At 33.8% G+C, this 26346-nt stretch overlaps 1 long non-coding RNA gene across 1 annotated transcript; it reads left to right on the top strand.

The window, feature by feature from the left end:
• Window positions 1-19975: 19975 nt before the first annotated feature.
• LOC108371573 (uncharacterized) lies at window positions 19976-23838 on the top strand. Its single transcript, XR_001848767.1, has 2 exons — window positions 19976-20171; window positions 23366-23838. It is a non-coding gene; the product is annotated as an uncharacterized LOC108371573 (long non-coding RNA).
• Window positions 23839-26346: the final 2508 nt, after the last annotated feature.

Genomic DNA, 26346 nt, shown 5'->3' with positions numbered 1-26346 from the left:
CCAAAAAAATTGATATACTCCCGAAAGCCCCAAAAATCCCGAAAATAGTTCCGAGCATCCCGAAATAGTCCCAAATATCCGAACTACGTCTCAAAAATCCTGAAATATTTCTTAAAGTACCAAAATTGCTAAATAAGTCCCAAAAATCCCGAAATACTCCTGAAAATCCCAAAAGTCCCAAAATCAGTTCCGAGAATCCCGAAATAGGTCCCAAAGTCCCAAAAATTCCGAAATACAGCCAAAAATCCCAAAAACCCCGAAATTACTCCCGACAATCTCGAAATACACCCGAAAGTACCAAAAATCTTAAATAAGTCCCAAAAATCTGGAAATAGTCTCGAACGTCCCAAAAATACCCAAATTACTCCCTTTAATCCCGAAATAGTCCCGAGAGTCCCAAAACTCCCTAAATAACCCCGAAAGTCCCAACAGTCCCGAAATTATTCCTGAGAATCCCGAAAACCCCATAAATCCAAAATAAGTTCCAAAAATCTGGAAATAGTCCCAAAAGTCCGATATAAGTCACAAAATTTCGAAATTAAAAATCCCGATATTAGGTCGGAGAATCCCGAAAGTCCCAAAAATCCGGAAACAGTCCCGAAAGTCCCAAAAGCTAGAAATTAATCCTAAAAATCCAAAAATAGTCCAAAAGTCCCAACAGTTCTGAGCAGCTGGGTATTTAGCAGCTCCTAAATACCTAAGTAAATAGTACTTGGGTATTTAGCAGCTCCTAAATACCTAAGTAAATAGTACTTAGCAGCTGGGTATTTAGCAGCTCCTAAATACCTAAGTAAATAGTACTTGGGTATTTAGCAGCTCCTAAATACCTAAGTAAATAGTACTTGGGTATTTAGTCATCTCAAAATACTAAGTATTTGTGTATTTAGTACCCAAAGTGGTACTTTAAGTACAAAAGTATTTAGGTATGCCCATCACTGGTTTGTACAAGAGTAAGTATATTTCGATCAGTTCTATCTTAACTTAGGTACAAGCAAGTTTTTAACTAAGTTCTTTTGGTTAAGCAAAACTAAACAATACAAATAAACATGTACAGTCAGCGTCAAAAATATGCATACCCTGACGTTTTGACGATTTTATTTATGCATATTTTCCACACCAAATTTTTCTTATTTTTATAAAAATATAGTTCATTCATTCATTCACAGAACTCGGGGAAAATGGAAGAAATACCAAGAAACCATTATCGTAATTTTAAAATTAGCAACTCCATTTCTTATAAAAATTTTGAGTATAATAAGGTGCAGGTTTCAAGACTTTAAAAATTACCGGTGACAATTAGTATTTTGCCATCATTATAAAAAGTATTTGAAAAACTACTACTGCATCAAATGGTTAACCCTTCTGTTACATTAAGGTCATTTGATGACTATGATCTGTTTAGTTTTCTCATATATCTTGATAGGAACAAACTTTAGAATTTCCTTTCATAAATTCCTGTATTGAGGGAAATCCCTTCGAAAAGGCATAAAAAGAACACTTTTGTTTTATCAGACAAGTGGTAAGATCAAGAGTAACGTGTAGGGTTGCCGAATTTTTTATGTGCGAAGTCAGTACGTTAGACTTTTTCATGCTAAAAAAATCAAAAAATTAAGTAAAATATACCGTGCATGATTTTAAAAGTCATCGTATATGAATTTTTTCGATTTCTGTGTTTTCGCGAGCAGCAATACGGGCAATATGAAAAATTGGCTAAAATAATGGAATTCCATTTTTTGTTTTCATTATCTATAAATGAGATTGTGAAATGCACTGAATACAATTTATTCTTTTTATATAAAAGTACCAGGCTGACCGAGCTTTGCCCGGAGTGCATATTTATACCTTTCATGAGCATGAAATGGTATTATAACTTTGGTCCGATGTTTGTAAGTACCAGAACAAAAAGAGATAGACCCATTAAAATGTATACTTATATGATCAGAACGTCGAGCTGAGTTGATTTAGCCATGTCCGTCTGTCCGTCTGTCTGTCTGTCCGTCTGTTTGTATGCAATCTAGTATCTCAGTTTTCGAGATATCCGTATCAAATTTGGTAGGTGCATGTATTTTTATAATTTATTAATCATTTGTCGGAACCGAAAGAATCGGACTACTATAACATATAGCTCCCATACAACTGATTGTTCAGATATGAGATTTTTCGTTATAATTCATCCATTTATGTAGCTAGGACCATGAAATTTCGCGCTGTTTTCACTCATTATCAACAGAAGACTTACAGCGAAAATAACAAAGATCGGGTCACTATAACCTGCAGCCCCCATACAACTGATTGTTCAGATATGAGGTCTTTTATCATAACTCCTCCATTTATGCAGCTAGGAACATGAAACTTCGCACCATTTTCTCTCATTATTAACAGAATACTTACAGTGAAAATAACAAGGATCGGATGACTACAACATATATCTTCCATACATCTGATTGTTCAGATATGGGATTTTACTGTAAAACTCCTTTATTTGAACAGCTAAAACCGATAAATTTCGTAAGATATTTTATAAATAATAATACAAAGTCTACTGAGAAAATCATCAAAATCTATGCTGTATAAGCTTTATCTCCTATAGCACTGATTGTTCAGATACCAGTTTTTGCCATATATCTCCTTTATGTAGGAAACTAAACCCAATAAATTGTGTTACCGGTTTACATACCGATCACATAGCAGTGAAAATCACTTAGATTGGTGCCATATAAAGTATATCTTCCATATATAAGTATGTAACTCCTCTATCTATGTATGCAGATGTATTCAAAAGCAGAAATCTGTCAAAGTAAAATTTGCAGATGTTCATGAAAGGTATGAAACCTTCGGCATAGCCGAAGACAGCGCTGCTCTTACTTATTTTTTTTTTTAGTTTTCAAGATTTGGATAGCTTTAAAAAAATATTTTGGTAATAAACAAAAAAAGGGTTTCAATATCTATTAAGTAAATTCCTTACTCTAAAATCTAGGTGGCAACCCTATTCCGAAATACGCTGGAATGAATGGTACATACCTTGAGCGTATGTGGACTATGTATACATAAAAAAAATGTTGATGGATATTAACCAAATAAAAATTTGCATTACAAGGAAGCGTGGCAACCGTGATGGAAAATATTTTCTGAACAAAGTTCTCAACAATACCTTTAATTTGATATCCATATTGCGATGTTTTAGATAAATTGTTTAGAATCGAAAATAAGTGGCAACCTTACACTATTATCCTAAGCTATAACATTTTGTGTATAGGGAAAGTATTGTTTAAGAAGCTTCTCTTGATACCCATGAATAGTAATATTTTACCTTTTTTTCTAAACAAAAAATTAAATAAATTTGCGATTCAAAATAGGTGGCAACCTCATTAAAAATATTTTTGAATTAGAGATCTTTAAAATAGCTTCCATTTGATAGGTACCCATATTGCGATGTTTTAATTAATTTGTAACTAATTTCGAATAGGTGGCAACCTTATACGAGTCTTCTCGGAGCTATTGCCTATTCAGGTAACCTTAAAATCCAAAACATTATCTCTGTACAAAATTTCATCAAAATCGTTAGAGCCGTTTCCGAGAACGCTATGGATATATATATATACTAGATCGCCCTCACCCGGTTCGCAGAGTGTATGAAATTTTAGCGTGCTACATTGAGTAAAATTTAGTTCAAGAAAACTCAATTCAAAACCAGCAGGTCTAAAATTTGTTTAACCATCTTCAAAATATTTTCAAACAAAATTTTCTTAAACTCTGACTTGTCATACTTTTTCAAATCAATTGGGATTTTAAACAGATGGAAACATATTCAAAACCATTTGGATTCATACCAATCTATACCAATATATATTTTGAAAACCGTTTTTTTGTGTTCGCAAAGCCCGAGCCGAACCGATTTTTTTGAAATTTCCGACACCTGATTCAGACGTCCCAAGGATTATTAAAGGCTAAAATAATGTTCGATATATAGAGGGAGCGTGCAACCTTCCATAAAAACCGAATTTTTCATACCGAATATCTCAGGAAATGTTAATGGTAGAGTACTTGAACTTGGTGTGGAGATATATGAAATCAATTTTATACTTATGGAGAAAAAACGGGCTATTTTAAAAGAGGGCGTGGCGCCGTACAAATGTATATATAATTCATCTGTAGGTATGTTTGCGAGTGAAATCCTCCTAAATGCTCGGAAGGATTTTAACGAAGTGCTTTTGAGTAACTCTCTGGATAGTGTAGATTCACAAATTCACCCGCCAGTTGGCACTGGAGTTAAGTTATTACTAAAAATCTTATTGATGATCCACTTTGGCTAATATTAAAATTATGTATTGGTAACGGTAAAGGCAATACTATTGCAAGAAAGAGCTGCCACGTGGCGCTGGAGTCATTACGAATAATCGCCAAGTTAGAACAGGTGCCGTGAATGTAAGAATAAATAAACCTGTTGCACCACTGAGTATTTCGAATTTTTGTGTTACGATTGGCCCAATGTATCTGATTTTTGCCAGTATTGTTATGCCTTAAAGCTTCATTCGGAGACACCAGGTAAATCTCAAATCACCACCGAGTTTCTTAACAATATTTTCTTTGACAACCATATTTAAATTCTTCAGATTGCTTGCGTATATTAACTTAAATTTTACTTTTCAAACAGGTGGTAACCCTTTTCAAAATATATTAAACTACAGCTTTTTAAGCCTCTTGACATCTATGTTTTTAATATAATTTTCAAATAAATAACTCCCCCAATTGAAGTGAATTAGAGTTTTTTAAAAGGTGGCATGAAAAATTCCGTTTGTATGGGAGGTGCCACGCCCTCTTTCCTAATCGAGATTAAATTTATCCTATATTTTAAGTTGGGCTAAATAACAGCAGTGTACAAAATTTCATGATGATCGCTTGAATAGTTAAAGCGTGAAAGCGTAGCAAACAAACAAACTCACCTTTATAATATTAGTAAGGATATACAAGAATTGCTCGTTTAATGTAATAATAGATATATGTACAAAAATACATACATAAAATGTGGAGTTACATATAAAAGATATTTTTATTATTGTACTCGTTTTTACTAACTTATTAAAAAGAGTTGCGTATGTTGTCTCGAATTCGATTTTCTATGCTATGATAAGCTTNTTATGTATTGGTAACGGTAAAGGCAATACTATTGCAAGAAAGAGCTGCCACGTGGCGCTGGAGTCATTACGAATAATCGCCAAGTTAGAACAGGTGCCGTGAATGTAAGAATAAATAAACCTGTTGCACCACTGAGTATTTCGAATTTTTGTGTTACGATTGGCCCAATGTATCTGATTTTTGCCAGTATTGTTATGCCTTAAAGCTTCATTCGGAGACACCAGGTAAATCTCAAATCACCACCGAGTTTCTTAACAATATTTTCTTTGACAACCATATTTAAATTCTTCAGATTGCTTGCGTATATTAACTTAAATTTTACTTTTCAAACAGGTGGTAACCCTTTTCAAAATATATTAAACTACAGCTTTTTAAGCCTCTTGACATCTATGTTTTTAATATAATTTTCAAATAAATAACTCCCCCAATTGAAGTGAATTAGAGTTTTTTAAAAGGTGGCATGAAAAATTCCGTTTGTATGGGAGGTGCCACGCCCTCTTTCCTAATCGAGATTAAATTTATCCTATATTTTAAGTTGGGCTAAATAACAGCAGTGTACAAAATTTCATGATGATCGCTTGAATAGTTAAAGCGTGAAAGCGTAGCAAACAAACAAACTCACCTTTATAATATTAGTAAGGATATACAAGAATTGCTCGTTTAATGTAATAATAGATATATGTACAAAAATACATACATAAAATGTGGAGTTACATATAAAAGATATTTTTATTATTGTACTCGTTTTTACTAACTTATTAAAAAGAGTTGCGTATGTTGTCTCGAATTCGATTTTCTATGCTATGATAAGCTTTGTTCTTCCCCTCCTCCTGACGGCTTTCAAAATCGAATTTGCGTTCAAATCTTCCACTCTGTAAATGCAAATGTTGAGGCGTGCTCAAACAACGTTTATAATTTCACAGGCTTTGAGCGGTGAGTAATGCAGTTCAAGATGAATTTCTTATGATTCTTCACTCATCTGAAAAGGACATCTTTCCTTAAATCTCCGCCTTTCAACTTTCGCATAAGCAATCTGGGACTCGTTCTCCTCTTCAAGCAATAACGGCGCGGCTACGGATGTCACTCTTATAATTATGTTTCCACTTTAATTAAGACGAAATTTTATTTTTAAAATACAATGACGTTAGATATATTTAGTTATTTCAAAATATTTACAAATTTTAACTTCATAAGCTGCTATAGTTTGGTGGCAAAAAAAAATATTTCTTTTAATTTGTTTCGATTTCACACATTCCTAGGCAAACAGCTGATTACGAAGTAATCGATCGTAACTCAGAATACCAAATTACGATTGTTGCGGAGCGGAATGCGGGAACGTAATCGAAATGGTAACTCTTATGACAATGAATTTTTGAGAAAAATTTTCCTTTTTGACTAATTTAATCCAAAAATTTAGCACGAAGAAAAACTTAACATTTCAACAGGCAGGAAAAAATGTATCAATTTTGCTTAAACTTAAGCAAAACGGCAACGTTGATAGCGCTCCGGATATTGTTAAGCTGTGAGGTTCAACTTATATTGTGCTCTGATTTGTCTTTCTATTTGCAAGGTTTATTGTGCGAATTCTGAGTTAAAGTGGTTACAAAAAGTGCCTACAAGCACGTTAGTGTAAAAATAATCGAAGCTAAGTGAAAGTTTTGTGTTTTATATTAAATTTAACTAAATTTCACTAGCATACATTTAATCTTGCTGAGTCATTTGTTGTTATCATTCTTGTTGTAATTCTTTTGTAGTTAACTGGAAATCGTTTTTATTTTTGCACATTTCTTTTGCTCTTTTTGTTTATTCTTTCACTAATTCTTGTTATAGCTGTGTGCTTTGCGTTTATTAACAGGTCTATTCTGCACGTTACCGAAGATTTTGTAACCGGAAAACTTTATTACCAAAAAATGTTAGCAGTGCTTGTCACCGCGATTCTGGGAACGTTGGTAATACAGTTAATATATTCAGCAATTCAGCTATGAAGAATTATGGAAATTCCGGCAATGCATATTTCACGGGGCAATATTTTGTTACCAGCTTTTGAGTTTCACCGGTTACAAGAGTACACAGAAAGCGAAAAGGGTTTTAAAATTTACAGGAACTTTATTTACCGGAAACAAAATTTTTATTACCAGCGAAGAATAGACCTGTTAGTGTCAGTGATCATACATCAGCTCCTAATCTGTTATAATCTATTTTGTTTGCTTTCTATTACCATAATTGTTATTAAATTTTTACTATGAAGTGTGATCTTGATAAATGCCAAATTAAAAGCGATTCTGAACGCTACTTATCGTGCTGGCTCTGTGATGGTATTTGCCATCTAAAATGTGGTGGTTTGACAGGAAGAATTCTGGACGCTATTAATGATCGCAAAGGTATTCGCTGGTCTTGCTTAAAGTGCAGTTCAACCGAAGTTGATCTCTTTAAGTTGTTTAGGCAAACCAGAAATGGTTTTTCTGAGGTGGGGAGAGAGTTGTCGGTACGGATAATCGCTCCACGTCAGAACAATCTTCCGAATGACTTAATTAACCTCTCTTCTCCATGTCCACATACATCGGAGTCATACTCAAAAGTATGTATAACAAAGCCTGCTTCCGCTTCTAATAACAACGAGCCTGAAGTATCTTCCCCTTCCTCCGATGAAGTTGTGCCACCGTCATCTAATCCTCTAACGCTTACTCTACCCTCAATTAGTAACTCAGTTACTCAACCCCTTCCGCCGGTAATCGAGTCTAATACTAGACTGGTTGCGGTTCCCCCAAAGAAGTCTATATTTGTCTCTAGATTTTCAGGGATACTTCCGAAGACGATATAAAGTTTTACATCTCCCCCAAATTTAAAACTATCAACTTAAGTATCAGAAAATTTAATTTTAAATATGAAAGAAATGTTTCTCAATTTAAAATTGACGTAAATTTAGAAAATTTCGACATTCCGGAGCTTTCGTTCGTGAATTCGAGTATAGGCCCAACAAAAATAGTAATTTAGCAAATATTACCGGTCAGAATACTGAATCAAATAACTGATTACTAAAACTGCTTTAAGTATTTATAATCAAAACGTAACGTTATAACAAATTTATTCTAGAACCCGAATTTTCGTAATTCGTAATTCGTAGCTACGATACGAAAAACGAAAAATCGACATGCTGCAACCCTTGCGGAAAAATGTGCAGCATTGCCAGGTGTCAGTTGTTTTTCGAACTCAGCTGTATGAAGGAAAACAAAGTGGAAAGGAATTAAAAAAACATTCATCATGTGCCCGTTTATAGTAAAAATGATTGATTTTAAATATTTTGAGGAAAATTATGGATTCTGATGTATTTGCAGTTATAGCAGCGGAGTAAGAGCGCGCTATGGCAATGGACTCACAAAGGTATGCGGAGCTGCCGGGCATAGTAACCATGGGCGCATCTATGTCAGCTTCTGGTTGAATTGCTGAACCAAAAGCCAGAACTCCTCCTATGCCTGCAGAACTGGTTCCCAATCCAGTTAATACAATAACAGCTTCTTCCAAGCCATTGAAAACATGCCTTTTGTTAGGTCCATCACCTGTTGCGCTTGCTTCTGCCTTCGGCCGCGCTTAGGGATTATAACTCTTATAAGTAGAATTCTCCTTTCTGTGTGGCCGGAGAAGAGGGGCTCCCGCATATCAAAGGTATACAATATTTCTTGTGCATATCACAGTATTTTTGCGCAGAACCCACATCGAAATTTGCAAAAAACCGCGTAGTGTAAACCGAATTTATTAATAATTTGAAACATATATTTTAAATAAAGGTTTAGTCCTCTGATTACATGTGTATGTTAAAGTTTTTGGATTCGGGTTATGCGTTTGGACACAACAACCAAAAATCATTGTACAAATAATTAAACAGGACCCAAGTTTCTCAATAAGTGGCAACAAAGATTCTTTTTTGCTCGTTTATATAAAGCAGTGGATAAAAATATACGTATATTCGAAATGCAAATTTATCTGTTTAAATAAACACAACTAATATTTCCTGCAAGCACACATCGATTTACATCTTTTATCTCGCCTCCGACACAGAATTGTTTTCGTACAAAATTAAGCAATAAAGCTTACTCGTTCGTTTTTAGGTTCGAAGATACGATTCGGATTGCAGCATACCATTCCTACGATTCGTAGCAAAATCCGAATACGAAAGTGTTGCAGAATAATTAATAATTAACTAACTTATGTATTAATGGCCTTGAATGCAATTATAATATAATTTCTATCACTGAAACTTGGCGCAAACCTCACATTTTTAATTCAGAGATCCTTTCAAATAATTATCATATCTACAGAAAATATCGGGAGGACAGAATCGGCGGTGGCGTACACTTTGCCGTAGACTCCTCGATACCATCTGAAGTCTTCCACACACTGAATCTGCAGAATTCAAATGCATTCGTATACAGGAAGGAAGGAGGTTTACTTATTTGGCTCTATGCTATATTTCTCCCCGATCTGTCTCATCAGTGTATTCACAACATGTCTCTTTACTGAAATCAATTAATCAATAATTAAACCTTCTGATTCAATGATTGAGTTGGGTAACTTTAATTTACCAAATGTATCATGGACCATCATTGACAACGATATCGTACTTTTCTCGTCTAGTGCGTGCAACAAGGTATTTTTAGAGGAGATGGCTGAGCTCTGCCTAAATCAAGTTAATGTACTTTGCAATAAGTTTGGCAAAGTATTAGATCTTGGTTATGTTGATGATGCATCTTAGTCCGTTGTAAATAAATGTGACCCACTAGTTTTGCCCAAAGATGTCTACCACCCTGCTATTGAGATATCTTACGAAATTATAAACGATGGTCAAAATCGCGGTATCCCAACATACGAACCAAATATTCGCTTTGATTTTCGAGAGCCAACTTTAAAAAACTGATTAAAGAATTGTCTACATTGTCGTGGCCTATATACAAAGAAAAGGTTAAGCAAAGCGTTGCACATTTTAATTTTACTGTACATCAATTATTTAAAAAGTATGTGCCTAAACGCATGTGTGTTCCTGAAGAACAAACACAGTTATGGTTCACTAAAAAAATTTGAAAAACAGAAAGTCACGTTATTTTAGATTACACAAAAAAACCAGTTTACACTCTTACTTGCATCACAAGTTCTTTGCATTAACCAAAAAGTTGTGGAACAAATGTTGTTAACGAAGCGATATTCTTCCGAAATCCGCAATCAAATCTGCGTTTTGTTAACATTAGTCCTACAATTCCCACGCGCATTTCTAGGGGTTTGTCGCCTTAAATAAAATGCTTACCGTACAAATATTATGCCTAGATCGGATCGGAATCTGCGATACAATTTCAACTCCTGCAAAAAGTCGATTTTTAACACCTTACTAAATATATCTCAACATAAATTTTCAAAAACAAATTACAAAAAATTGTTGATTCTTACAAAATAAAACATCTCCATAAAAAAAAATATTTTAAAAATTGTTCTTGAAAAAAACGCCCATTTTTTAACCACTTTTTTATAGAGATTTAACAGGGATTACGATGGTATAAGTTTAAATCCCTAATTTACTAGTCTTCACTATGCAAATCAACTTCAAAAAGTTCTACTGTTAATAGCTAAGTTAGCTTTAGGACAATCTTGACCATCTTATATATGTTAAGCCCGTTTCTTTAGGTTTGAAATGACGTTAAGATGAAGTCTCTACGATGAGCAGAGCCCGAGATATAACGATTTGAAGAAGTACATGATTAATCAGAATGACGAAAACATTCAAACTTTGACATATCATATCTCCGAAGAAAAAAAAAATCCTCGAGCATGTGTCAGCTTATTTCATGTATAGAACCCATAAAAAAATTTGAAGCCAACCGAAAGTGTCACACCAAATTTGGTGTCCGATATGAAAAATAATGTCTCATATATGTATTTCTGTTGAGAACAAGGGAAATTCATGCTCTTCACGAAAAAAAACTTTACTGTGTAAGAAAATTTAGCTCAATAAATTTTTCTTGTACATTTCTTGGGCGTTTTTTTTTATTCGTCGAACCAAAGAAATGTTTTCAAATAATAACACAAATCAGATTTGGTGGTTATTACTGCAATTGCATTTCTACTTGAATACAAAAATTTAAAACCAAAGGTTTGTCTCTACGAAAAGGCATTGGTGTTATTGAAGAGATTAAAAATTATTTATTTCAAATGGAGAGTACGGAATTTTTACAAAAATTAATATTTCAGTCCTTGAAATAAACTGAATAAAAAATAAAACACTAAACTGTACTTAAATTGTGTGTTATTTTTTGAGCTTACTTACTAATGTTTTGGTGCTTGTCTAAGTGCTTAAAATTGCTTTTTACAACGCTTTTATCAACTTGCATTGTTGTATGTCCAGACCACCATACTATAAATATAGCAAAGGTATTTATGGCAAACCTAGTCTAGATATCAACCTCGCCGTAGGTATTCTATCAAAGACATACAATTAGAAAAACTCTAGAGATAGATGTCGACTCGCCAGAAGAAGTTATGCACTACATACGCTACTGCGGAAATGGACGACACGCCATTTATTTATATGTATGTATGTACATATGCAGGCATATACTAAATGTGAGCAAACAACATTTTGCTTGCATAGTCTTCTGTTCTCTTTTCACTGCAAGTGGAATTATTTTAGTATCTATTGCAAAATTTTATACAGACAAGACTAAAAGGTTAAAATAATTAAAAAAAAAAAACTTTTTAATGTACCACGCTTTTATAAATGGACTAAAATTAGAAAATAATATTTCTCAGTCCCATAGAACTTGTTTTGATAACTTTTGATTTTGAAATTTTAGCAAAAGTCATTATAAACAATTTATGGGATTGAAAATGAAAAGTAAAAGTAATAGGCCTGATTTAAAATTGAAGAGTTATATATGTATATAAGTATGTGGGTATATTAATAACGACCGCTTAAAATCGATCTCAAATTTGTACTTTCGCTGTAGAAATTTTAGTTCTATGTTGGGGCTGCCAGACGTCCCGGTTTTCGCGGACATGTCCCGGTTTTAGGCTATTTATCCCGGTGTCCCGGTCCAACCTTAAAATGTCCCGGGTTTCGTTTTAGTATCCCGGTTTTTGAGTTGATTGTACAAATTTGAATAAAAGTTCAAAAATTACTACACTACGAGAAAAAACGCGTTTCAATATTCAGAAAAATGTTATGAATTCACTAAGGGAAATAACGCATGTAAACATGAATATTTTCTGTTGGATTATCGTTTAAAAATGTTCGTAATTAAAAATAATACTTTCATAACACGCACGCGTGGTGTTGATTCAAACTCAACATTTAAATGCACATTTACATGTCTGGCTGTAGCTGAGTGCGCGAAGATGCTTNTGCACTACATACGCTACTGCGGAAATGGACGACACGCCATTTATTTATATGTATGTATGTACATATGCAGGCATATACTAAATGTGAGCAAACAACATTTTGCTTGCATAGTCTTCTGTTCTCTTTTCACTGCAAGTGGAATTATTTTAGTATCTATTGCAAAATTTTATACAGACAAGACTAAAAGGTTAAAATAATTAAAAAAAAAAAAACTTTTTAATGTACCACGCTTTTATAAATGGACTAAAATTAGAAAATAATATTTCTCAGTCCCATAGAACTTGTTTTGATAACTTTTGATTTTGAAATTTTAGCAAAAGTCATTATAAACAATTTATGGGATTGAAAATGAAAAGTAAAAGTAATAGGCCTGATTTAAAATTGAAGAGTTATATATGTATATAAGTATGTGGGTATATTAATAACGACCGCTTAAAATCGATCTCAAATTTGTACTTTCGCTGTAGAAATTTTAGTTCTATGTTGGGGCTGCCAGACGTCCCGGTTTTCGCGGACATGTCCCGGTTTTAGGCTATTTATCCCGGTGTCCCGGTCCAACCTTAAAATGTCCCGGGTTTCGTTTTAGTATCCCGGTTTTTGAGTTGATTGTACAAATTTGAATAAAAGTTCAAAAATTACTACACTACGAGAAAAAACGCGTTTCAATATTCAGAAAAATGTTATGAATTCACTAAGGGAAATAACGCATGTAAACATGAATATTTTCTGTTGGATTATCGTTTAAAAATGTTCGTAATTAAAAATAATACTTTCATAACACGCACGCGTGGTGTTGATTCAAACTCAACATTTAAATGCACATTTACATGTCTGGCTGTAGCTGAGTGCGCGAAGATGCTTGCCACAATTTGCTAATTTCCCGAGGGTCAGGGTTCCATTCCCATTACAACCAGCATGGAATTTAAATATTTTTTTAACTTAATTATGAAAAAGCAATCGGTAATTGCAAATTGAATATTTCTATACTAAATACTAAAATTTGTATACTTAAATGCGTATTTTTATACCCGAGCGCACTTGTGCACAAGGGTATTATAACTTTGTTCACATATCGGTTGTTTGTAACAGGCAAAACGAATCGAGATAGATATAGACAAATGTATACATAAATTATCACGATGAAAAGAGAAATCGATTAAGCGGTGACTGTCTGTCCGTCCGTCCGTCCGTCCGTCTGTGCACACGATAACTCGAGTAAAAATTTAGATATCTTAACGAAACTTGGTATGTGCCCTTATTTTGGGCGTAGGACGGATGGTATTGAAAATGGGCAAAATCGGACAATAACCACGCCTAACTCCCATATAACGGTAATTTTCAGAAATACGAAAACTGCGATATTTTAGTAACTACTGAAGATTATTCTCTCAAAATGGATATTTACTATAAACCTTAGACGAAAACTAAGAATATTATACATTTTTGGAAAATGGGCGTAGCCACGCCTACTTAGTGTTACATGTGTATATCTTGGCAACCGCTGCACCGATTTCTTCCAAACTTGGCATAGTTATTGGCCTTGGTACAGGATACCAAATGGGCGAAAATTTAAAAAATTGGACAATAACCACGCCCACATCCCATATAACGGTAATTTTGAGAAATACGAAATCTTCGATAAATCCGTAAATATTGAAGCTAATTTATTCAAAATTGATGCTTGCAACAATTCTTTATCAGGAAATACGCTTATCATAAAATTTTGGAAAATGGACGTGGCACCGCCCACTTATGATCACACATATGTATCTCGGTAACCGTTCTACCAATTCATACCAAACTCGGTGTGGTTATTGTGCTTGCCACATAGAAGCAAAACGTTGAAAATTATTGAAATCAGACTAAATTGACGGCCGCTTTTCATATAACAGTAAATTTCAGAAATGCTTGAAACTTCAATATTTCGAAATTTAAGGGCGCTAATTTACTCAAAATGGATACACCCCGGTTTACCATGTAGCGGTAGCTTTCGGAAAGGTGAAAAACGTATATGGGCATTTCCATGGTGGCGCCCGTGACAGTCGTACGATTTCAACGTGCAGAAAAGTAGAGACTAATTTAAATTTCCTCTCCCTTAATTTGATTTTTGGATAGCTCTTTAGAAGCGCTACATAAAGTGCGAAATAAGGATCTGTAAAGAAAAAGGGTTCAAAGATACAAACAAACCAACATCGGTTCGTCACGTGACATAAAATAGAAGTGGTTTTCCGCTGCACCTATACAAATGTGAAAATCTGCGAATAATGTATGAATTTTTTAATGTAACTTATTACAGTTTAATCTGTTTGCCTTGTGTTATGCTAGCCTTATTTTTGCCTTGAAAATACTTGTTAGATTTTTTTATACAATATATAATAAGGTACGTAACGTGACGTTCGTAACGTGACATATCGTATACTGCTGAAGAAATTCCTTACACCATTTTGAGTTTAACTTANCGTTCAAAATGACGTGCACAGAGTTTTACAATTATATTAAGGAAAAGACAGAAGTTTTGAAACTTGTTCACAGCAACGAAAAATATGGCTGATATTTTAATGTTATCTTGTACTTAAACTTTTTTCTTTCATGAAACCTAGAGTACTTATAAGTACAGTGCCGTACAAAATTAATGGCTCGGAGGCTCTTTCATCAGATTACAATTTCTAATCAGATCTTTTAGAAAAATTTTGAAAATTTAGCTTTTGAGCCAATTAATAAAGTGCAAGTCTGAAGTTGCCAGCAACTTTCGTTGATTTTTAGCATTTATTGTTTTTGCTGACAGTGTCTTCCATATAAAAAGAATTATCGAACATAGTTTGTATAAAAGAAACTTTCAGTAGAAACAATACCAAAAATCAGCTAAAATTTAATGAGCTGCAAAACTTCATTTTAAACATTTTTATAAAAAGTCTGATTAGAATGTTGCAAATTTGTATGCAAATTTATTGAATTTTCCCGAGATTAGCACAAAGTTTAACAATTTTATTTTTATGTTTTTTCATATATTTAGTATAAACTGTATTTTTATAAAGATTAAAAAAAGGTTCATGCATTGTGAAAAATTCTCTGTGCTTTAGTTGTGATAAGTTGTTTTGTTTTGTTGGCGTACGTTGCAATGATCTCATGATCTCATGTTTTTATGTTTTTATTTTTGTCTGTCAAAATAAAAGTTTACTACATCCTTTCGCACGTCGAAATGAAAGAGAAGGGAGCGAGAGGCCCTCCCTAAAGTGTTCCGGTTTGGCAACAGAGATATCTGGCAGCCCTAGTCTATGTTATGTATGTAGTTTGAATATTGTCAATTAAATCTAATAATATTGTAAATTAATCTAATCTCATAAATTGTTTATAATGACTTTTGCTAAATTTCAAAATCAAAAGTAATCAAAACAAATTCTATGGGACTGAGATATATTATTATTTTACTACGCTTTTATCAACTTGCAATGTTGTATGTCCAGACCGCTTTGAATGTTGTATGTCTAGACCACCATTTATACTAGCTGGATTTTTTGTAAGCGAGCGACAAAATAGTGCTCAACTCGGGTAAAATTTCCTTTTAGCTACTTAAGCAACCCTGTTGGAAGCTGGCAAGAAAATGTGATTAGTTTAACGGGATTTAGATACAAAAACCAATTTAAATGGGTAATTATGTGAGGTATTTGCGTAATATATATACTCTTTTAAAACATGTCACGTATAAAAGGTAGCAAAACTTTCCCTATTCACTTTCCCATTAACAATTCAATTCTAGATATCAACCTAGTCTAGATATCAACCTCATTGTAGGCATCATATGAAGGAGATACAATTAGAAGACTCTAGATGTCGCCCCGTCAGAAGAAGTTAAATATAGCGCCTAAATATATGCACTATTTATACACGTCACAGCGGAAATGGACGACACGCTATTTCTTTAAATGAAATAAATTGCTGCTATATGTATGTATGTATGTACATATGCGTGTTTATACTAAATGTGAGCAAACAACATTGTGCTTGCACAGTCTTCTGTTCTCTTTCACTGCAAGTTGAATTATTTTAATATCTATTGCAAAATTTTGTACAGACAAGACTAAAAAGTAGAAAATAAATAAAATAAATAAAAAAAAAACTTTCTAATATACAACGCTTTTATAAATGGACTAAAAATTAGAAAATAATATTTCTCAGTCCCACAGAATTTGTTTTGATAACTTTTGATTTTGAAATTTTAGCAAAAGTCGTTATAAACAATTAATGACATTGAAAATGAAAAGCGTGGGCCGCATGTAATACACTTTAATTGATATGAAAAGTAACTTATGTATGTATGTGGGCATATGAATAACGACCGCTTAAAATCGATCTCAAATTTGTACTTTCGCTGTAGAATGTTATGTAGTTTGACTATTGCATGCGCTCCTCGTTTTTCGTTTTCAATGCCATTATTTTTTATAATGACTTTTGCTAAAATTTCAAAATCAAAAGTTATCAAAACAAATTCTGTGGGACTGAGAAATATTATTTTCTACTTTTTAGTCCATTTATAAAAGCGTTGTATATTAAAATTTTTTTTTATTTTATTTATTTCTTGCTTATTTTCTTCAGCCCTGTTTATTACACTGATATTCTAACGAGTCCCGTACCTACATACAACCAAGCGTGTCGCGCACATACAATTTCATTTTAATGTTAAAAATTTTTTGGAAAGAAATGTATTTTAAAAACTTGTTTTGTTTTAAAGTTCGTTTTATTGCTACAAAAGTTGTTTTATTTTTATTTTTTTATAATTATCATTAACTTCGCTGAGATTTAAAATAAGACACAGTAACTAAGTTTCATGGTAGACTAGAGCTGTTCTGTACAAAAAAGCAATTTATTTTTGATTTTTCGGATATATGTATGTATGTCCATATGTATATATTTAAAATGAGTGTCTAGTTTTGGTAAGTACCTTACCATACAAACGCAATGTAGTATATACTTTGTTTTACAACTTTTTACTTTACCTTTAATTAGAACCGTAACTTAAAAGATTCTTACGATTTGGCCAACGATGGAATGCTCCTATCATCATTCTGATTTAGTATTTATGTATGGATATATGTATGTACATACATATGTACATATGTATATATGGTCCTATATACATACATATATTCGTAATACACACGCATCTTGTTACAGGTATCCGAAGTAGTTCAACTATGTTGGTCAGTTTAAATGTGAGTGCATAAATAGCAAAATTTTGTATATTTACATAAAACATCCCTTTTACTCGAAAAACATATACCAGAACTAAAATTGCGCCCGAATAATCAAGCTTCTTATACATTCTCGTAACTTATAATGTACACATGGACACACATAGAAGTATATATACATACATTATATGGACACATTAGCATATGGATTTATATTCATATGTATGTATGTAAGTGTATGTGCATACATATTCACTTTCATATGGTCCAGAGAATTGCTGATATCTCAACTGCTCTAAAATGCGAAATTTCACAATCGCCATTACTTCCCTTCCGCGGACTTTCTCTTTCCCTAACCTAAACAATAAGTCCAAAACCGGCCGTAACGCCATGTGCGTCACACGCCGCTCACCTCATCAGCAACATGAACCACAACCATATATATTTGTATGTATGTGTGTATGTATATGGAGTTATGAACGAACATACATATGTATGTAGGTATGTACATTCATTTTGTACAAACATAAATATGTACTTTTTTAAGTAGCACATACATATGTATGCGTATGTACATTTATATATACTTATGTATATACGTATGCACGAATGTATGTATGCCATTTTGCCATCGCCACTGTTATTGCCGAAGACTGAGCTGGAATCAAAGTTAGAACGCTGGAGTAATGCCCAACGTCGGCGTTGCCATCGTATCAGCTATGCACTTATGCCATGGCAACGATAGCAACTACCGACTTCTCTGCCGACGTTACAATCGCTTGTTATCCTTCTCCATATATCGCAAGTCGTATGCAAACAACATTTCCCAATGATGGTCTGGAGTTGCTTTCCTTGGTCTTCGTTTCATCTTCATGCAAGTCTTTATGGCACTCCTTCGTGAAGCTGGGGCAGTTCGTTAGAGCGACGAGTTCAAGTATGTGTGTTTACATACACGTGTGTAAGTCGTTTCATGTGGACTTGTGGCAAATGAACATGGGCAAATGTCCATTTGAAAATTCACAGACACAGCAGCAATGGTCAGCTATGGAAATTATCGATCGAAATGCCTTTGGGGTCAGGTGGACAAATAGTAGTATGGTTAGAATACGGGCGGTGGATCTGTGAACGGATGAGTAAATGGGCTGAATCGTTATGCTGAGTAGTAGAGTTTGTGTAAATGGAGAAAATAGATGAGTAAAGAACGGACGGGCAAAGGAAGGACCTTTAGTAATTTTAGCTTGACGACGGTGACGGGAATAGCGACAACAAAAGTAAAGACGGTGGCGACGGTTACGCCGAAGGTAATGTGGATAGAAGTAGTAGCAGTAGTCGAATGTTGTGGAGATTGTGTTCTAATTTGGAGAGATGCGGAGTAGCGTGGTTTTTAAGAACGACAGAAAAAGACATTGCGTCTTGCTGGCGGTTCATATTGCCCCGGCATTCAGGTGGTACCCCCACCTTTAGCTTTAGCTAAACGACAAGTACGTTAACGGTAACGTCTAGCTGACCAAAAGGAATTGCGAGTTTTTCTCAACGCTTACATAGTTGTCCCTGTATTGTTGCTACTATTGTTGTGCTTAGCATACTGCGGAAATCGTCATTCTCGCTTCCTCAATCCATGTTCATTGATTTTGAGGCGGGTAGTGCCCTACCAGGCCATTTCGTGCCTTTGCAAGTGTCCGTTCGAAATAATAGTGTGGGGTGGACGCTAAGTGTGCACATGAATACAGACATATATATCACATACATACATATGTATGTTTTTGCATGTATGCATGCATATACATGCATGCCTGTATTTCGTCATCGGATGGGTTGGAGTTACTGATGCGACATCAACTGATTTTGCCTTTACTTATGGCTTGGTGATATACATAGGTAGAAGCAAAAGACGCAAGTAGTTTTGAATATGTACATAGTTGTAGATATAGAAATTCCGAGTTCTGTTAAGTTGAAGTTTTCTGTGTCCGACAGGTTGGTTTGGACATGTTCTCAAGTCTAAAGCATAATGTCTATACTACGCCATGGTGTTCCACCACTAAACATCCTTTGCTTCGTTTTGTTCTACAGTGAGTTCTAGTAAAAGTAGAAGAGAAATAAGAAGCCGTTGCTTAACGGTACATTCATTTCAACGTCAGATGTTATTATGGAAACGCTGTGTTGGAGGACTGAGCAACATTTGCGTGGGAGGCCTAAAGTAAAACTGCTGCATGCACAACGCAGTATTAAAGTGAATTGCTCGAGACTTTGGTATTCAGTTGATTGTATTCTTGCGAGCACTGGTCAGTGAATTTTAGATGTTTGCGAAGTTTTGAGGTTTGGTGTGCTGTTATTGAGTTAGCACAGCATACAAACATAAAAAACATATCGTTTCCCTTGGATACTTTTCGCAGTAGCCATTACCCATAACCCTGCGAATACACCTTCTGCAAAGGGACAACAGTATACTAAAAGCGAAAGAGGTACGCAAACTTATACAACGCTTTGTACATATCTGTGGTCATTTTACAAAACAACTTAAGTCTATCTTTCACGGACAAAGAAGATAGCATATGACGGCGCAAAGATCTTTTTAACGTCAGAGCAATAAATTTTATTTAAATTAAAGCATGCAGTAGTTGCAAACAGAAACATTTTTAAAGCTTGTGCATGGCTTTAACATTCCTTTCGAATTGCAACGTTTTTCTCTTTGACGGTAAAATATGTTTTGTCGAAATATGCTCTTTTGTATGTCCGTGAAAGACAGACTTAAAGTGTTTAGTTAAATGTCCACAGATATGTACATATGTACACAAATTAGGGTATTTATAAGATATTTATTTTGGATTTTCCATCGAGGCACCCCCCTAAAATGTGACAGCAGGAAAAAGTTTCAGCCCATTCTGATAACACGTGACTCATTGAGGTTAAAGTTAGGAAAAACAGCGATTAAAAAAAAATTCTAGTTTTTCGTCCTTAAAATCGAAACCATTTATTCCGGTATTATTTTTGCTAAACCTGTTAGTTTTAACAGTGCTTAGCATTTATCAGGTCAGGTCTTAAAAGATATCTTCTAAGAACATTACATCATCAACAATTTATAAGATTGAAACGTAGAGCGCATGCAATACAACATAGACATAACATGGACCTAAAATTTCTACAGCGCATGTACAGATTTGAGATCGATTTTATGCGATCGATATACATACCCAGCAAACAATTAGGTTTGATATACATACATTTGAGAATGATCTGAAATCAAAGCCTTTGCCCAAATTACAAGAAAATTACAGCTTTCTCAATAAAAAGGGGAATTTGATCTCCATTTGAGAATATGGTTGACTCTTAAATCAATTTTAAAGGTAATTTATCAATTGCACTTCAAATGTAGAAATAAAATTTATTATAGGAAATGTATATTTCATATTTATTTTTTCTTCGCGATGTACATACATAACAGAAAGAAACAATTATGATAAAGTAATGTTCAATAAATTCATCTTAAAGGGCTGCAGCTTCCTCTCTCCACGCATACATCAAATCAAATATTTGTGGGCCTTCTCTTTGAATATTTTTTTCTATTGATTGTTTGTTCTTTTAAATTGAATTTTATTTTATTAAAATTTTTTATTTAACTGCGCACGTTTATATCGTTTGACACTTGCCATGTTCCTTCAAATCAATCTGAAATGAATTTCAAATGTAAGATGCAAACCCAGTTTTCAATTTGAGAATCATTTGAGAAAAAAATTTGATATCAACTTGATAAATAAAAATTTCTCAAACGTTTGAAACTGTGTTTGCTGGGTATACACACATACATACATACATAAATATCGTCACTCTAATTTATAAACGCCCTAATAGGAGGTGATTTGGGGATTTACTCGAGCGCGTCAGATTAACAAATGGGGGATACCCTGCATCCTGTTGGGTACCTCTACCAAATCTAAGCCTGTGTAGGGTGGAGTGGTCCAAAAAATGTTTTCCAGGTAGGGTTTGGGGCACGTTCCAAAATTTTTCCTCTTGCCAAAAGAGGTGCTGGTACAAACCTTACGTTTCTAAGTATCCATTTAGAGGATGCTCATATTTTACTCTAGAGCTATTGTGTACATATATTAATCAAACAATTGGTTAAGTAACCTAAGAACATTTCAAAATTAAATTATCTATTAAAATATCACAAGCTTCAGTTGCCATGGCAACAGTAGCTTTTTATAAAAATCACCAATATTTTTTGCCAGTTTCACAGCGTTCCAGTAGCGCATTTCAACGTTATTGAGCGCCCTGTGTTGATTGCAGTAGAAAACTGAAACATGGTATAGATATTACAAATATCAAAAGGGGAAACTAAGGGGGTGCCACGTTTAATAGGATGAAATTTGTTTTCCCATACAAAAATTTGATTACTCTAGTGTAGAGCCGCGCGCATAGGGCAGCTGATCAGAATAGTAAAAAAAATTTATAGCTGGATTTACTCGAGCGCGTCAGATGTAAGAAATTGTGGGTTAATTATTTTGTATTTATTTATTTATTAAAGTAGTCTAACACAACAACCACAGGTTATATTTCAGTGTTAGATACTGAGAATATTACAATATAATAATTACATGCTGAAAAGTTTGCATTTCAATGAATGACGATTTGAGCGTGACGCAAGGGTTTGGAAAGGTCGCAAATTTACAAAAAAAAAATATTACCTAGACATTCTCGAGCGCGGTCATATTTTTTTACTATGAAGCAAACAGCTCAAGGATAACGGGAAGTATATCTGTGTTCGTACGGAAAAGTAGCTTATGTCGGCAAGCTGGCTTTAGTATAATGCGGCATTCCCTTAATTCTTTTATTAACAAGGAATTTTTTGATAAGACTTAATGAGAATATTCTCTTGCTAGTATCGGAACTATTTCTTGCACATTTATTTGCCAAAAGTTCTACAACGGCTCGGCGCCAGTAAGTCATCCGTAATCGTATGCTGCGAATGCCGCATTATACTAAAGCCAGCCTTTCGACATAAGCTACTATTCCATACGAACGCAGATATAATCTGATGTTTTCCACAAGCCGCACAGTGTTGCGAAACCGGAATTTTTTGGAAATCATATTGCCTAAACTGTAATTTTAATTGTATCGATGAGAAACTTCTACAAATTGGTCAGAATGAAATCCCAAACAGAATGAGTGAAAAAAACATTTACACCGAAAAAAATTGTTGGGTCAAATTTTCAACAAAAGTCAAAAAAAAAAAAAATTGTTCGAAAAATTTACAAAAAAAAATTTATTTTAATTGTTCTTTTATTTCTGATAAATACCCTATGATTAGTTTTTTAAATAAACTATAGGGCGGTCCGAACAAGAATTATAAACGTCAAATTTTCATGATTTTTCGATATTTGTTGAAAAACTCTGAAATTTTATATAAAACCAAAATCTATTTCATTTCTTATTTGAAAGGTGGCAATAAAAGCTTTAATTTGATACCGGTTTGAAGTCAATAGCTTCAGTTTTAAGAGAGTTATGCTCATTTTTGTGGAGTGCTATAATAGATGTAGAATAAAAAAAAAATTTGAAGATACTATTTTATAACACAGGCATATTTTATTGCATTCTACAGAAAAATTACAAATTATCAGTCATCTACCAATAAGTTCATTGCTTCCTCTGATAATTCCAGGTGTTTCTTCTCCTTCAGTATTCTCCTACTGTTGATTGCGGGATCAGAATTGGCGAGCAGATAAGCAATTCCAAAACATCCTCCACGTTTCTAGTTTTACTCTGTTTCATCAACTCATGCAGTTCCTGATAGGAAATTTTAATTTATTCCATAATTCTTGACTGTCAAAATTATAATTATATATTCTGATGTAATATTCGAACCATTAAAACACTTATATGAAAAACGCATCAGAAAGCAATTGAATGTAGTAAATGAAGGGAAACCACACAATAAAAACAATACAAATAAGCGCGCAATAACGGATTATTTCACCCACCTACCTAGACGTAAAAACAAAGGGGGAGAGAGAGAGAGCGAAAGAGAGAGAATAAAATAGTAAAACAACAGAGAGAGAGAAAGGTACCACCACAAGCTAAAAGAAAACACTATATAAAGACGGACACACATGCGGACTAATTAGTGACAAAAAAGAAAACACTGAAGATGGCGATTAGCCGAAACCGGTCTGAAAATAATAAAAATTTGACGTGGGATGACGGAAAGTCACTCGAAACCCAATATGATTAAATTATTCAATAAGTGATTCCGAGAATCTCCGTTCTATTTCTATGAAATAAATACTGAGAGTGATATACTAAAATCGCTATAACTCCCAGGAGGGCAGGTATGGGCAGCTGATTTTTTCACAGTTCGTTGAAAACAAATTATGTAACATTTCTGTAGTGGTTTGGAACTGGGACTCTCTGGGACTTTTTAGATATTGCTTACCTAACCCAAATTTAAAGGAAAAATGGACCTTTAGTCGGGTTTTCGCTCTAAAAAAGGTGCATATGAAAATGTCTCAAACAACATTCCTTTTTTTTACAGAAGATACTTGTCCGAAGGCAGATTTTTTTTCCGAATCAAAATATCTGTCACCAAAATCAAATGAGATCATTTTGAATAGAGCCCTGAAATCCCCTCTTTTCGTGAAAATTTTGTATATTTGACTTCTAAAATCAATTAAAAATCAACGGGCCAACATAAAAATAAGCTTTATGTGTTTTTTGTTTACTTGGAATGTCTGTGACAAAATTGCATCATTAAAAACACTGAAAAAAATAATCGGAAAAAAGTTACTTTTCCACTAGCCGCAACACAGTGAGCCGGAGTAACGAAAATCGTCAACAAAGTTTAGCGCATGCACCTGCTATGTTTTAAAACTTTTACAGCTTTTTCTACGAAATTTGTTATTTTTTGATTTGTTTGCTGGTTTTCGTTCATATTATTTGTCACAATCATATGACTGTAAGTATACCCAGCGGACCAAATACTCGCAAATGATACCGGATGCCAGTGAAAAAAGCTCTCGTTATAGCTCGTATGTTGCTCCGCTGGGTATGTATTTATGTGCACTTGCGAATGAAAACCTTTATATAAATCTAAGCTGGGCGATAAAATTACATGTGTAATTAAGTGCGTGTAGGATTACGATAACTTTAATACCAGTTTTAAAATAGTTTGAGTTAGGATTGAAATAATCGCAAATCGAAGGAGTATTAGATTACAATTATATTAAGAAACAAGTAAGAGCAGCGCTGTCTTCGGCTATGCCGAAGACTTCATACCTTTCATGAGCATCTGAAAATTTTACTTTAACAGATTACTGCATTTGAATAAATTTATATATTCACAGCAGGCATAGATAGAGGAGATACATATATAAAAAATCATATCTAAACAATCAAAGGGATGGAAGATATACCTTATATAGCACCAATCAAGTGATTTTCACTACTGTGTGATCGGTACGTAAACCGGTAACACAATTTAAGGGGTTTAGCTTCCTACATAAAGGAGATACATATATCGCAAAAACTGGTATCTGAACAATCAGTGGTACAAGAGATTATGATTATACAGCATAGATTTTGACGATTTTCTCAGTAGACTTTGTATTATTATTTAAAAAATAGCTTACGAAATTTATCGGTTTTAGCTGTCCAAATAAAGGAGTTTTACAGTAAAACCCCATATCTGAACAATCAGTTGTATGGGGGCAATAAGCAGGTTATAGTGACCCGATCTTTGTTAGTTTTATTGTAAACTTTCTGTTGATAATGAGTGAAAATAGTGCGAAATTTCATGTTTCGAGCCGCATAGATGGAGTAGTTATAACAAAAAATTGCATATCTGAAAAATCAGTTGTATGGGAGCTATATGTAAAAGTGACCCGATCTTTGTTATTTTCACTGTATATTCTGTTGTTAATGGGTGGAAGTATTGCAAAATTTCATGTTCCTAGGTGCATAAATGGAGGAGTTATAACGAAAATTCTCATAACTGAACAATCAGTTGTATGGGAGATATATGTTATAGTGACCCGATATTTTCACTGTAAGTATTCTGTTAGTAATTAGTTAAAACGTTGCGAATTTTGATGATTCTAGCTGTATAAATGAAGAAGTTATGGCAAAAATTCTCATATCTGAACAATCAGTTGTATGGTGGATATAGGTTGTACCGACCCGGTCTTCGCCATTTTCACTGAAAGTATTCTTTTGATAATACTTTAATGGAGGAGTTATAACGAAAAACCGTATATCTGAACAATCAGTTGTTTGAGAGCTATAGGTTATAGTACCCCGATCTTTGTAATTGTTACTCTAAGTTTTCTGTTGATAATGGGTAGAAGTAATGCAAAATTTCATGTTCCTAGCAGCATAAATGGAGAAGTTATAACGAAAAATCTCATATCTGAACAATCAGTTGTATGGGAGCTATATGTTATAGTGGTCCGATTCTTCCGGTTCCGACAAATGATTAATACATTATAAAAATGCACCCACCTAACCATAAAATAATAAATATCACGTGATGTAACTTTTAGCTCAACAAATATCAGTTAAAATTACTTTTTTATCTTACATGTGCATATTTTACTAATTTATTAGCTAAAATCACTAGACATAAGAAATTGTATATAAGAAAAACACGCA

The sequence above is a fragment of the Rhagoletis zephyria genome, unplaced genomic scaffold (genome assembly GCF_001687245.7).
Source record: "Rhagoletis zephyria isolate East Lansing unplaced genomic scaffold, Rhagoletis_zephyria_1.1 Rzeph_scaffold_05079, whole genome shotgun sequence".
NCBI lineage: Eukaryota > Metazoa > Arthropoda > Insecta > Diptera > Tephritidae > Rhagoletis > Rhagoletis zephyria.
Note: the sequence above shows the minus strand (reverse complement) of the source record. Positions and strands in the feature narration are given on the sequence as shown.